General features: G+C 38.7%; 1 long non-coding RNA gene across 1 annotated transcript; it reads right to left on the bottom strand.

Annotated features, from left to right (window-relative positions):
- Positions 1–11,764: 11,764 nt before the first annotated feature.
- Positions 11,765–13,328, bottom strand: LOC110922648. Its single transcript, XR_002583332.2, has 3 exons — positions 13,176–13,328; positions 12,564–12,620; positions 11,765–12,022 (listed from the first exon to the last, which is right to left on the bottom strand). It is a non-coding gene; the product is annotated as an uncharacterized LOC110922648 (long non-coding RNA).
- Between the last annotated feature and the right edge of the window lie 807 nt (positions 13,329–14,135).

Genomic DNA, 14,135 nt, shown 5'->3' with positions numbered 1-14,135 from the left:
GCAGCTTTCTCCCTTTCAGCTTCAAGGTCTATCTCTAAAGACTCATTCTTGTCATAAGCATCATGCAATCGACGCTTTAACTCCGCAATCTCCACATCCTTGGCATTTAAGTCTCTATCCTTGCTGGCCACCTGCGCCTTCAACTCAGCCTATGAAAAATGAAAACAAAGACTTGAGCAATATTTCGACATATACAAAACAACACAAAGAGGAAAGGGTTAAAGTTTGTTGAACCTCAACACGCCCTTTGTCCGCTTCGGTGCCCTCAACTTTTCCTTTTAATGTGGCAATCTGAGCCTCAAAGTCGGTAATCTTGGAGCGAGCACCATACATGCACTGGTTATCTTTTTTGCATACCTCTTTCCATTCAGCCCGCTCCTTCGACAAGAGCTCCTCAGCGGTACGTAGCTTGCTCCTTAAGCCCTCTTGGCCCCATTCTTCAAATTTCTTCTCCGCTTCGAAGGCGGCCTTCTCCTCAGCAAAGGCACCTTTCATCTTCTCAAAATCTTTAACCTGCCTCAACAAGCGCTCACGGTACTTCTCCCAATCCCCCCGCTCTCTAACCATCGTATGCCACTCACGCACAATCTGGTGGTTAGCAGCACGGGTGTTGGCCTCCCCAAGAACGTATGCATGATACAACCCATCATGGGTTCGCACTCTCTGCCTATTAACTTCACCAGGAGGGAAAGAGTTCAAATACCAATCACGACAAGGAGGAAACTCCATGAACGTGTCCTTCTGCTTCAAGCCCCATGGAGGTTGGTGGGGAGCATCACCGCGAGCCTCCTCAGTGTAAGTTTTGTAATAAATACCTCCTAAGGTATCCTTAGGACCTATTAGAGCTTGTGGCATTGAAATTTGGCCCCCCGCTCCAGCCTGACCAGCTGCGAAAGCACCTGCGGCGCTACCGAAACCTCCAGCACCCGCGCCACACGCAGCAGTAATAGCGTGCTTATGCGCCGTCTACTCGGGTATGGTACCAGCTGGCCCCTAGCAGTTGTTGTAACTCGCTTAGTTTGGAGGGGGTATCAGGCTGCGCAAGTTTTGTTGGCATAACAACCTCGGGCCCTTCCCCCGAGTAGCTTCCTTCTCCTTTTCATGAAGGGGCTGGTCAAGCCCCGTGATATGCGTCACTTCTGGACCCCGCGCCGCATCATGTTGGGTGGCAACAGCAGCCTCAGTGGCCTTCTCTTTCTCCTTCTCTTTTTCTTTCTCTTTCTCTTTCTCTTTATCCTTCTCAACAACCTTCTCAACAACCTTCTCAACCTCCGGTTCCACAGTTCTGAGAGGCTTGATTATAAATTTGATTTTCTTCGGCGTCGGTTCTTTGGGATCCTTCAACTCAACACCCTTAGTTTTCTCAGGGGTCTTCTTCTGGGCCTCTGCAGAAAATAAGTTTTAAGTAGAGTTGTTACTAAAGTAAACACAAGTATTAATATCATAACACTAACCTAGAGAGAACTTGTAAAGGGAGCGCAGCTTCCTCTGCTTCCCAATCACTGGGGCTCCCCCAGCCTTCTGCGCCGCTTTAACTCTAGCAGCAGCCTCCTCTCTACTCCTTTTCCTGCTCACCAACTGAGTAGCAGGTTCTTCATGTTCTTCTTCTTCTTCTTTTTCATCAAGTGCAATCGAAGAGGGGGTAGCGCCAGCCTCAGGGATCCTTGACCCCGCGCTTCCAAAACTTTTTGAGCCACCAGCGCTGGCCTTCCTCTCACCTATACGGGACAAACCCTCAAGTGAGTCACTTGCAATAACATAATCTTCCAGGTTACTCTGCCGGAATCGTAGAGTACCTTTATCAGAGGCGCCGGCTGCCGCACGGCTACTCTCGCCCTTCTTACTGGTCGCTTCAGCATCAATGGTTATCACCTTCTTCTTCTTCTTCTTGGTCGTTTTCTTCTTCTCCTCAGGATCTATGCCAAGATCGCGCAACACACCTGCAAAGATGTTAGACCAGGAACTTAGCTCCTCATTTGATGACCCTACAGACTCCTCGCTGGAAAGATAAAGAATCTCTCTCCCAGCGGAAGTCACAGTAAGCAAGGGCCTAGGGTTAGGTAGATGCGCACCTTCGGTTGCAGTGGGAGGATTGGCAAAGGCTCCGGCAGGTGGATAAAGAAAATAGCCTTTGATTCGCTCGTACCAATATGGCTCCCCTGATACTAGCGGGCGCACACCCATAGATCCACCAAATGTGGGGAAGGCAGCTTGATAAAGGTGCGCCTCTGCAATCAAATTCAATAGTTAAGCGCAGATAAATAACAAAGGAAGATAAACCAAAGAAACAACATACCTCTATCTTGAAACTTCAGAATGGGTACTTCATTGCTGGTTTCCGGCCACTTATCGCTCATCTGCGCCGCAACCAGTACGTTTTCTCCAAAAATCCGATTTGGCGTCGCAGTAAGCTTCAAATACCAATCGGCTCCCTTGGGGATAGCAAGTTCTTCTTTGTCGATCACATCCGGCTTACGGAAGATCATCGCGATCGGAACGACTTCTTCTCTGATGAAGAAGAACTTCATCTTCCAGTCATGAAAACTCTTTGGAGGATTTAGAAGAATCTTCTTAGCAGAGGAACTCGAAGTGTCTCACCCTCACCATGCCGGGTGGACTCATCTGTGATAGGTGAAAACCATAGAAATGAAGTATATGGGCCATAAACTCCGTCGCCAGCAACCGGAAATTCCCTTGTAAAAAGAAATCTTCAAAAAGGGTTATATACCACGGTGGTGCGTCGGCGGCAGTCTGACTCTGCTGGGGATACTGTGCATCCCATTCCGGTGGAAACCGGAACCCACGATTGATCTGCTCAAATTGGCCCTGATCCCATTTGAGAACAGGGAGGGGACCTTCTTCGAGTTAAGTTTCTTCTTCAGCCATGTGTAAAAACAGATGAAAATCTTCGAACTTCTGGGAAAAACTTGAAGATTTACTGTGAAAACTTTGAAGATTTGAAGACTCGAAGAAGATTAGAGAGAAAATACAGAAGCAGAAGAAGGATTTGTGAAGCTCTCTCTCCCCTCGTCGACTATATATACTCATCGCATTTAATGCGATGGGTAAACGTGCCGGATTCACCGCGCGTGTATCCAATCAGCAGCTGCCACGTAAGGCGGGATTCTTGGAGTGACGGTTACCACGTGTGTGTGGGCCTCACTTGCCTGACAGAAAGCCGAACCGTCAGTGACAACATGATAATGGCCATGTCAGCAGTCAACTCAAACGTCGCCGTCAACGATATTTTGCACCAACCTGTCAGAATTCAAAATTCTAGCTTTTTCCCGCTCAAAGTTACTACATACTTCATGCAGAAGCTACCAAGGCCGCGCAGCATTCATGATTACTCAATGAGAATGCGCGCTTGGACTCAAAAGCAGAGAATTATCATTAGGCAAATCTGGTAGTCGCGCCGTAGTAACTGACAAACACTTACACACGCGCCGCCTACCAAGATCCAGCAAACATTTTTCTAAGCTAGAACTTTCCTTTTTCTAAGTCCAGAGCTCCAACCATTTACTTCGCGCGTGGTGCAGCACTGGACTGGGGGATTTGAAGGGGTATGGTCCCAAAAAGCCGCGCAGACCATTTAGGTCGCGCGCTGGACCATACTCCTTACTCAGCAAGCTGATCAATCTTTAGACTCGCGCGGGCTGCTCAAGCAGAACCTGGCCTCGTGCGAGGACCAAACAAGAAATAACATCAGTTTCCACACTTGGCGTTCTGAATAAGAGCCTTCAGCCCCTACAACCCTGCGTGGGCTAATTACGTGCTCAGCAAGGGTCACGCAGGAATTAAGGCGCAAGGCCACTTCAGAGAGTACAAAAGGTACAAGTAGCAGAAGAGTGAGCCAATCAGCGTCCACCAGGCTATGCTCTATCGTGCTCCACGATCGTCTAACATGCAGGAGACAGAGAGTACACAATGACGCCTACGTGGCACCAATCAGGAGGCGGCGATATCTGCCCCATGATCTCCACTTACCTGCTGATGGCAGAGGGACAACAAGGCCGACAACTGGGACACGTGGCTCCAATCATGGTGTGCCAGCACCGGAGATCTTCTAGAAGACACTAACGGTCGATACCAGTGAGACAAGGAGGATATTCCCTGGTTGTCGCCTTCTGGCCCATGGCCCATCAGCCCATCTCCTCTTACACCTCTCCGGCTATAAATAGAGACTTTCATGCATAGGTCAAAGGATTCCATTATCTCTTCTCTCACTCTTAACACACTTATTTCCTCAAAGCAGTTACTTATTCTCACGCCGGACTCTGATTAAGAGGGAAACTCCCATATTCCCTTCTTAACGAGCTAACGGTGTTGCTGTTTTGCAGGAAGGAAAGATCAAATCGGAGCTCAGGAAAATTTAAGAAGATTAACCCTCATGTTTGAAACATAAACCAAACTAATTAACCCTAAAATTAGTTCTGTGTTTCTTAGTTATCTTAAATCTATGTTAGAAATGGATCAAGACATATGTATAGCATATGGCACAAATAAATAAAAATGATAATTTGTCATTTTGTTTAAATATTAATATAATATAACATTTCATTTCATTAATACCAAAATTAGAAAACATCATAAGACTATATAAAAAAACATAAAGATTATTACTATTATTATTATTATTATTACTATTGAGTGGGTTCCTGCACAAAGTGTGTTTTTCCTACAAAGTGTGGGAAGCGATCCTAGCCATTGGATGGGTGTGTTTAATGGCCCACACCCGTCAATTTGCAGAAGCGTGCGGTGTGACTCGATCAGCTTTCATTGCATACGATAGTAATAAACAACTACATGATTTAAAATACACGACGTTCATCCATTCATAAGTTAAGATATTACAAGCCACACGTTATTCAAATTACAAACCAACATAAGTTTAAGTTAACTTACACTCCAAAACAAGTTTTAAGTTCCATGAAAGGACTAGTTCAACAAAAGATTTAAATCATGAGGCTTTGCATCCTATATCTCATCAAAGATGAGATACATGGAACAAACCCTCCAAAAGGGATGACATCTAGACTTGTTACCCAAAAGCTTGAGAACAACGCCGGCACCAAGCTCCAACTAATTCCCTGAAATACATGTAAGTTTGAAAACAATCAACAAAAGTTGAGCGAGTTCATGTATTTGAGTGAGTTCCAAATAAAGTTTTAAACGTTTGAGAGATCTATTAATAACAGGTATGTAAAGCGTCTATGAACAGATCATTAATGTTTTGCAAGAACATTAATATGTGTGGCGACATAGGAAGCACTCAAACCTAGCGAATTTCCTCCGGTCCACCCGACTGGAACAACAAAAGCACTACGTGGGCCACACAAGGACCCAAGAGTGGGGCTCGCTACACCCGATAGATCTACCACCTTTGCCCCTTGGTCTTAAACAAGATTAATGGTACTTAAGAGAGATACGATTCGCTCTCATGATCTAACAGTTCATTCCCTAGCTAAACCATACCATCGAGACATGTATTTCACCCCCGAGAGTTATAAATCCGAAAACAATTAAGAGAAAAAGGGGGACATGAACTCCCAATTTTGCGTCCGTAACAGTGCGTACTCAAAGTCGGTTTCTTCGGGTTGTGTTGCAACCTACAAACGTGCTAGGTTTTATTAGAAACCTCGGGATTGTAACGACTCTTAGTCTTAATTATTTCCTATGACTTGTTTTGGAATTGTATTTGCTTTGAGTTGCACTTTTGGTGTATGATGTTTATATAATTTTCAAAATTATATATAATTCCAAGTTCGATATATTAGTTAACATACTATATTTTAACTTACATTATTTTCATGCATTGTTTATATATCGTATGTGTCTACAATGGGCTTGTCAAAAATAATATATTTTTAACTTGTTTGATATATATTATTTCCATATGCATGTGTTCACGGTATACATGTCCATTTGTACCATTTGTTGAGTATTATACTTGTATAAATATCCCCAAGTATAGGTATATTTGTATCATGAGTGTTTTGTGTATTCAATTTCGCATTCTCATAATTTAGTATAATACGTGTATAGTGGTATCTTTACCAGGTGTAGGTAGTATATGTTGGCATGTATTTGAACGTATAGGAATATGTATATCCTTGTATTTATTTAAGTATTTCATACTTAATATAAGTTCAACTTTTTCCGGAATATTATTCTTGCATAATTATAGTCATAATTCTTGTATTCTTAAAATACACAAGATATGTTTATAGAATTATTTATATCTTTGGCTTGGTAAATACATGTATTTTCATATATCTTAAAAATAATTTTATTTTTAAGACTAGTTCTAAAATATATATTTTAGTTTCTACCAAAACAATATTTTCTTAAAATGTTTATGAAATATATATTTTCATACACTTCAAAAAAAATAATATATTTCCATGTTTGACAAAATATGATATATTTTATATCACTTGTAAAAATATATATTTTGTCGCTTGTTCGGTTTTGAGAAAATATATCTTTCACCAAGTCTTGATGTATTATTTTTAATCCGGAATATATTTAGTATGTCCTTTATGTCCGGTGGTCCAAGTAGTCCAATAATCGTGTCTGAAACATATGTGTGAATTTTTCTTGGAATTTTTATTTGAGATGTTTATTGTGTTTGTTTTTATTTATTATTTCAAGTCCCTATTTTTTAGTATAACTTATACAAACAATATACAAATAGCACATAGATCAAGTGACCACTAAATATATATTTCCTAAAATATATATTCATAACCATTTTAATTTTGAAAACCGTACCTTTCTTGCTTGTATTTTTATACAAAAATTGTGGGAATTTTTACACTTAATATTTTTGAACAAGCTTTCTTATAAGAAACTTGTAATAAAAATATTTTCTAAGTGGTTTGTTTCTACAAAAATTTTGCCACAGTTTCCTTTGAAAATTGGAGGTTTCCCATGTTTTAAAACATGTGTTTAAGCTTTTCAAAATCCAACAAATCATCCACCACAATTTTACAAACCTAACATATGCACAAAAATGCATTTTTCATGAAGTTATGAACTTGAAAGTTTGTAAAAACTTGTAGTCTTTTAACAATATGTTTAACATGTTCTTTTAATCTTAAAAACATGGTTTATTCTTTAATACGAATCAATTTGTAAAAATTCACACTTTAGAACTTGTCATCCATTTTGCAAAAATTCATTTACTTCAATATCTCATGTTCTAAATACTTCAACAAGTTCATTTTTACATATATAACTAGTTCATTTAATTTCAAGAATCAAAACTATGCTTAACATGTAGTAATCTCTACTCTTTAAAACTTTAAACTTTCAAATCTTTCATTTTTCAAGAACCATACTTTGTAAGAATCAAATTCTACACTTAAACATGCTTATTTTTCAAGTTCATCCTTCACATACAATATGCTCAACATAGATCTTTCAAGATCCTTACACATACTTGTTAGATCATCTCTTTAATCATCATCTAACAAGTCTTTATGTGGTGTTCATCATCATACACACAAACAATCCACTAACAACTTCATAGCACATCATAACAAGTTGTTTTCTTGTGACTTTTAGTTTGGTTCTTGTGTTTATCATCTTGGTTTTGTAAGATTCTTTAGGATGTTGAGTTACACATAAGTTATATCAACTAAAACAAGATGAAAAATGGGTTCGCAAGGAACTTACTACTAGCACAAGGCTAGGGTAGAAACAAGATGATGATGATGATGAAGAAGAAAAGATGGTGGTTAATAGCTCCAATGAGTGGTCCTTCCACTTCCAAGCCTTGACACCTTCTTGATTATGCTTGATTCACCTTAGGATGCACTTGGATTAACTTTAAATTAGTTGAAGATGATGATAGGGGGTAGCTTCGGCCGAGAGTGAGGGAGAGGGGAAGAGTGAGCGTTGTGATTTTTTTTTTTTTATGTTGCAAGTGAGGGGATTTTGATGTAGATAAGGATCATCACATATTGGTCATTACCTTCCCTCCATGTCTTTAACCTTAGGATCATAATTAGCATCTTTGACTAACAAAGTTATTAGTCAACAATGTTAAGGGGAGTGGGTCCCCTTGGGGACGGTCATGAAAGGGGGGGGGTATCAAGTTTGTTTAAAATTCTCCCAAGTGTTTAAAGGATGGTAGTATGTATGATTAGTTAGGATGATTAGGTGTTTAGGTGTTTTTGATGTAAGACATGGTGTATGATGAATTTCACTAGCTTAACATTGGTAGAAAATGTTAACTAGTTTGTATGTTTGCACCAAATTAGTAATCGGGTGCTTGTTTAGTTATCGGTTCGCTTAAAGGATCAATATTGGTAACTTGTATGGTGTAATATGTTATTATGTCGTGATAATGTTTTTGCCAGTTTTTAAGTTATTATGGGCATTCTGGCATCATTTCTGACTATTACATAAGCTAGAAAATGCTGAATTTTGCTGAATTATGCTATTTTGGCCAGTTATAGCTAGTTTCGGGCAGTTTTTAGTGTTCATTTGTCTCTCAGAAAGCATTAACATAATCCCTTACATTCGCACATGATGTTTACTAAACCCCTATCAGCACTACTAGTTTATCTGATAAGTGTACTAGTTAGTTATGTGCACTATCTAAACTGTTTCAAGTCGAGACCAATAAAACTGGGTATTGATGTGCACAAAATGCAACATATAAATTACATCAATTGTGGCACAAAACTAACCCTTTTTTAGTACTAATGTTGGAAAAAGTGTGCTTTTGTCTTCCTTTTGTATTTTCAGGATTAAATGAGCTCAAATAAATAAAAGAAGCAAAAAGACAGCTAAATCTAACATAAATACAAGAAAAGGAACAAAACGTGGCATGCCCGACCTCCCGACAGCATCTTCCCAAGCAAAACAAGAAGACAGAAGCCTGAATACGCCCCGTGCTCAGTGAGCATGGGGGCGTGCCCAAGTGTCAGCAGAAAAGACAAAGTGGTAGAAGCTTCCATCGCCCACCACGGGGCCGTGGTCAACTATAAGATTCGCGGAATCAAGGCAAATCTTGATAGTACAGATATGCTTCTGCACACGGGGTCATGCTCAACGGACACGGGGGCGTGGTCAACTAATGCAGACAAACTGCATTTAATGAAGAAAGAGAGGAGGATGGACACGGGGCCGTGTCCAGCGGACACGGGGCCGTGCCCGATCTTCTGTTCAGCCTATAAATAGGAATGCTTGGAGCTCTTGCAACTCATCCCTTGGCACACCACCTCTCTCACACTTCACCCACCACCCACCACCATCACAACACCATCATCCACCACCATCATCCATTGTCCATCATAGAGTGTGTGAGTCGTCTCGGGATCCAAGATTGATCGTAAGAGTTCTTGACAATCAAAGGCCATGTTTGCCTAAGTCTCTTACATCACTTGGTGAAGACAAGTGTTTAGTGTAATACTTTTTATTTTTAATCTTTTGCACTTTTTAATTGGTTTTGTATTAATGATTTTAATTACTAGTTTCTTATATTGATGGTGATTCTTCCTTATCGTTTGTCCGTGGTGTCTTGGCATTATTTTACTATCTATATAAAATAAAAGATTTTCACCATTCATATCTCCACGGTCTATATGGAGGTGTTGTTGGTGCACTACGTCTGTCGACTACGTCTTACATCGAGTCTTAGATTTGTATAGATGAGATATGGCACGAAATCCTAGAAACAAGTGTTAAAATAGGTTTCGCTTATGTCTCAAGAAGCTAGGTCTGCTTATTTGAACATGGTAGGTTCGCTTATACGTACATGTCCATATAAGCGAACCCAAGACACCTATAAATAGGTGGTCATTCAAGCGAACCTAAGTGTGTGTGTTGAAGGTGTATTCTTCCGGTGAGCCACGAAGTGCTGCCGAAGTGCTGTCAGAGTCTGTAAACGTTATCAAGATCAATAAAACAGCAATTATAAGTGAATCCGGCTGAAATCGCACCAAATCATTAGTTTCCGCCTCTTGATTTGGATAGGAATTCTTCTGATCGACTCAAGCAGGACCGAACGCTTATGTGTCTTGGCATTATTTTAGGGGGAGTAAGAAATTTTAGAAAATCCAAAAACATCAGAAAATTTGAAAAAGACAAAAACATGATAAAACTGAAAATGAGTTTTTGTTGCATATAAGAGGAAATGATAGTACATCAGTGGACTATCATAGCATGCTAAAGAAATGTAAAGTCAAAATGTGATAGACAATCTTACTATGGATGTGTCAGTAGGTTTTCGCACATTTAGTAAACTGTAAAGAGATATAAACCTAAATTTCAAACTTACTTATTCTGTGGGTTAACAAAACTGCTTGGATATATAGGTAACCCCTGAAATCTTGTTTGAAAGGTCCCTTATTCTGAGATACTAGGTCTTTATACTCAGTGATATCTGGGGTATTATCCCGGGACTTCGGCTGTATGGAAATACTGACCTAGTCCCCGGATACTGCTTTCTGCAAAAAGCTTTGAAATATAAGCTCGCCCTCAGCATGCTGATGAAACAATAAAATTGATAGTCGCTGCTGTTGTAATTAAAAGATCCTCTAAAGGGGACACACCAAAAGTTGAACCCGTCATCTCTCTGCGTATATGAAAGTGTCGACCTGAGCTCTCACGGCCCTCGCACATAACCCCTTTACAGATATCATCTGTGATATACTCACCTGTAAGACTGAATATTGGGATCTGGATACAGGAGTATATTCAAGTAGTGGGACACATGGATAAGTTTAAGTATCTAAGACACTAATTACGTATCTCAAAACAGTTGAAATCTGTGTGAAAATTTAAATGGACAAATATACTGACAATCTAGGTAAATTGTGAGCTTAAAATGAAATAAAGCCTAACGGTGTTGATGATATGTCTCAGAAACTGATATGATCCTCTTGCACAAACTCACAAAAATATTGTCTGTAAATATTTCATTTCTGCATTGTTTCGTGTTTTTACAAGTAGTGTTAGTTACTTTCTTTCAGAAAATCCAAAAAGAGTTTAGTATGTTTTAGCATAAATTTTTGCAAAATCCAAAAAGATTTTCGACAACTGGTGTTGAGAAGCTGATTTTCGAAGTTCAAAGTGCTAAACATGAAGAACAGGTTTGGGAGAGAGTTTGTGATGATAGCTTGAAAAGAGCTTGTAAAAGATCCTGAATGCAAAATCATTACTGTAGTTTACCATCATAGTTTCTTAATTGTTGAATAGATTTAATCTTTGAAGAAACTTATGTTTGGGTAGAGATTGTGCAGGTATATATGTGCCAGGTGACTATTCTGTGATGGAATAGAGCCAGGTATCGATCTTGAAGATAAATTCTGAAGCTGTGAATTCCAGACTTCGATCCCAGCAGATTGAGAGGGGGAGTCTGAAGACACCGTGTCAACATCCGAGAGAGAGGAGTTTGTTGATAATGAAGATAGAGTTTGCGGATTCTTGCAATGTTAAATTCTTCAGATGAAGATTGAAGACTGATAAAGACTGTAGGCTGACAATCGAAGACTCGAAGACTCCGTCAACATCCGAGGGGGACTCTGTTGGTGCACTACGTCTGTCGACTACGTCTTACATCGAGTCTTAGATTTGTATAGATGAGATATGGCACGAAATCCTAGAAACAAGTGTTAAAATAGGTTTCGTGTAACGCTCACTTTTTCACATTCAAATAGATTAAAAATAACATACTAATTTTTTTTTTTGACAAAATTTTGGCATGACCCGTTCGTACTATAAACATTTCCCCTGCTTTTAACAAGCGTCATTCAAATAAACTTCTACGACACTTTTTCAAAAGAAATAAAAGTAGTGACCATACAAGACCTAATACAAAGGTTATGTCCGAACTACCCAAAAAGGTTTTAAAATTCAAACTACTTACGAACATCCTAAAACATAAAATTTACATTTACATTACAAAAATTATTTGACCCATTTCAAAAGATAACTTGAACCGGAAGCGCATATATGGACGATGTGGTGTGTTCGAATCCGAGCTCGCCATTCTAAGCATGAGATTTACCTACATCCATAACACAAACTTGCATATTAGTTCGGATAAAGCATTATTACTAATACATTTTTTTTATTTAGCTTTTTACCTCATTATTTGACCCTTTACCGAGTCACTTCATCTTTACATCATCTTTCATACTACAATTCCGCTTTAACGAATATCATGCCATTTAACTTCTATCACCATAAAATCATCATATTTCATCCGACCCGTTCTCACGGATCATGCATATTTTTACTTTCTTGTTTATTATTCTCCACTAGTTTGACTTACAAAAGTCAACATCTAGTTACTTTAACTTCATAACAAATTCATCCTATTTGACCCGTTTAACTACGGGTTTAACACATCATCCAGAATAACATCATTTTCATACTTTAGACCCATTTGCACGGGTCGTCAACATACTTTTTCTCCTTTTTCTACTATTAATTCGTAATAAGACATTTTTTACTAATGATTCCCACATAAAACATCAAATAATTATTTACAAGAGAACTAACATAAAATTCTACTTTCTACATAAGCGAAGTTCATAAGAACTTACCGTGATCTTGTGAAGCTTGCGACTTCAAGTGACTCGTACCTTCTTCCTTCTTCGTGCCTATACATTATAACTTCATGCTTTTAGCTTTCATAAACATTTCTTCACATATGCATCTTTGATTTATTCATCATGACTTAACATAATTATCCATATATCCATTTTCGTTTACATCATCATTAAATCAATAATTCATGTCAAACTTCAACTAAATCATTCTTAGGCATTTCATCGAACACATGGCGTGCATACAATCTATAAAACATGAACTACAAGTATTCAAAGCATGGTTCTACTAATTCATTCTTAGATTATCAAGATCAACCAAAATTTCATACAACAATCATTCCAAATCAGTTTCAACTATCATTTATTCACTAATAACAATTCTCACACTAAGCCATTACAATAATTTGCACATAATTCATTCATGTTCTTCACTATCTTCCTAATTCAAGTGGGTTTATGCTTCAAATCGTTTGATTAACTAAAATCAAGCAAATTTCTTGTTCTATTGTGTAATCCTAACTCACAACTACACAATTATTCACATTACTACAAGATTGGGTTGAAACCCACTTTCTACAAATCATCAAAATAGAAATTTCGACTTACCATTCGTTGAACAAGCTTAGATAACTCGAGTTTTGGGTTCATGCATTTGTTTAGGCTCTTAAACTCCTTCTGATTTTGAGAATTTTAGGAACTAGGGTTTCTCCTTGGTTCCTTTTTGCTCCTGGCGATCCACAGAACACACAAAAATGTGTGTTTTGTGTTTTTCTTTTTAATTAATAACTTTCATCTTTTTTTTTACAAGTTTAACCCCTCTAATTATAAATTTTTGTTTATTGTCACATATCTTTCCTTCTTGTTGAATTACTAACATATGCATTTAACTTAGTTAATATAACATAACTAGACATTTAGGTAACAAAATAAATTGCATATTTTTGGGGTGTTACATTTCGCTTATGTGTCAAGAAGCTAGGTCTGCTTATTTGAACATGGTAGGTTCGCTTATACGTACCTGTCCATATAAGCGAACCCAAGACACCTATAAATAGGTGGTCATTCAAGCGAACCTAAGTGTGTGTGTGTTGAAGGTGTATTCTTCCGGTGAGCCACGAAGTGCTGCCGAAGTGCTGTCAGAGTCTGTAAACGTTATCAAGATCAATAAAACAGCAATTATAAGTGAATCCGGCTGAAATCGCACCAAATCATTAGTTTCCGCCTCTTGATTTGGATAGGAATTCTTCTGATCGACTCAAATAGGGCCGAACGCGATCCTACAAGTGGTATCAGAGCTCAGGAGGAGGAGTTCTTGCCATTTCAGCTGCATTTCATCTGTTTTTCTACACTTTCTTCAAATTTTCAAACTTTCATCGGTCGAAATTGTCTCAAAATTTCACAGAGTGTGCGCAATTGAATATTAACAAAACCTGGAAAGTTTCAGACCAAAATACGGACAAAAAATGGACGAAATGACCTTCGAACTTAGTTCCGCTTTTACGGACACTTGATAGTTCCGCTTCAGTGACAGCATAGTTTCGCTCTAAGGAACAGTTAGTTTCGCTT

Source organism: Helianthus annuus, chromosome 4 (assembly GCF_002127325.2).
Source record: "Helianthus annuus cultivar XRQ/B chromosome 4, HanXRQr2.0-SUNRISE, whole genome shotgun sequence".
NCBI classification, from domain to species: Eukaryota; Viridiplantae; Streptophyta; class Magnoliopsida; order Asterales; family Asteraceae; genus Helianthus; species Helianthus annuus.
The sequence above is the reverse complement of the archived record's forward strand: the minus strand, read 5'-3'. Positions and strand labels throughout refer to the sequence as shown.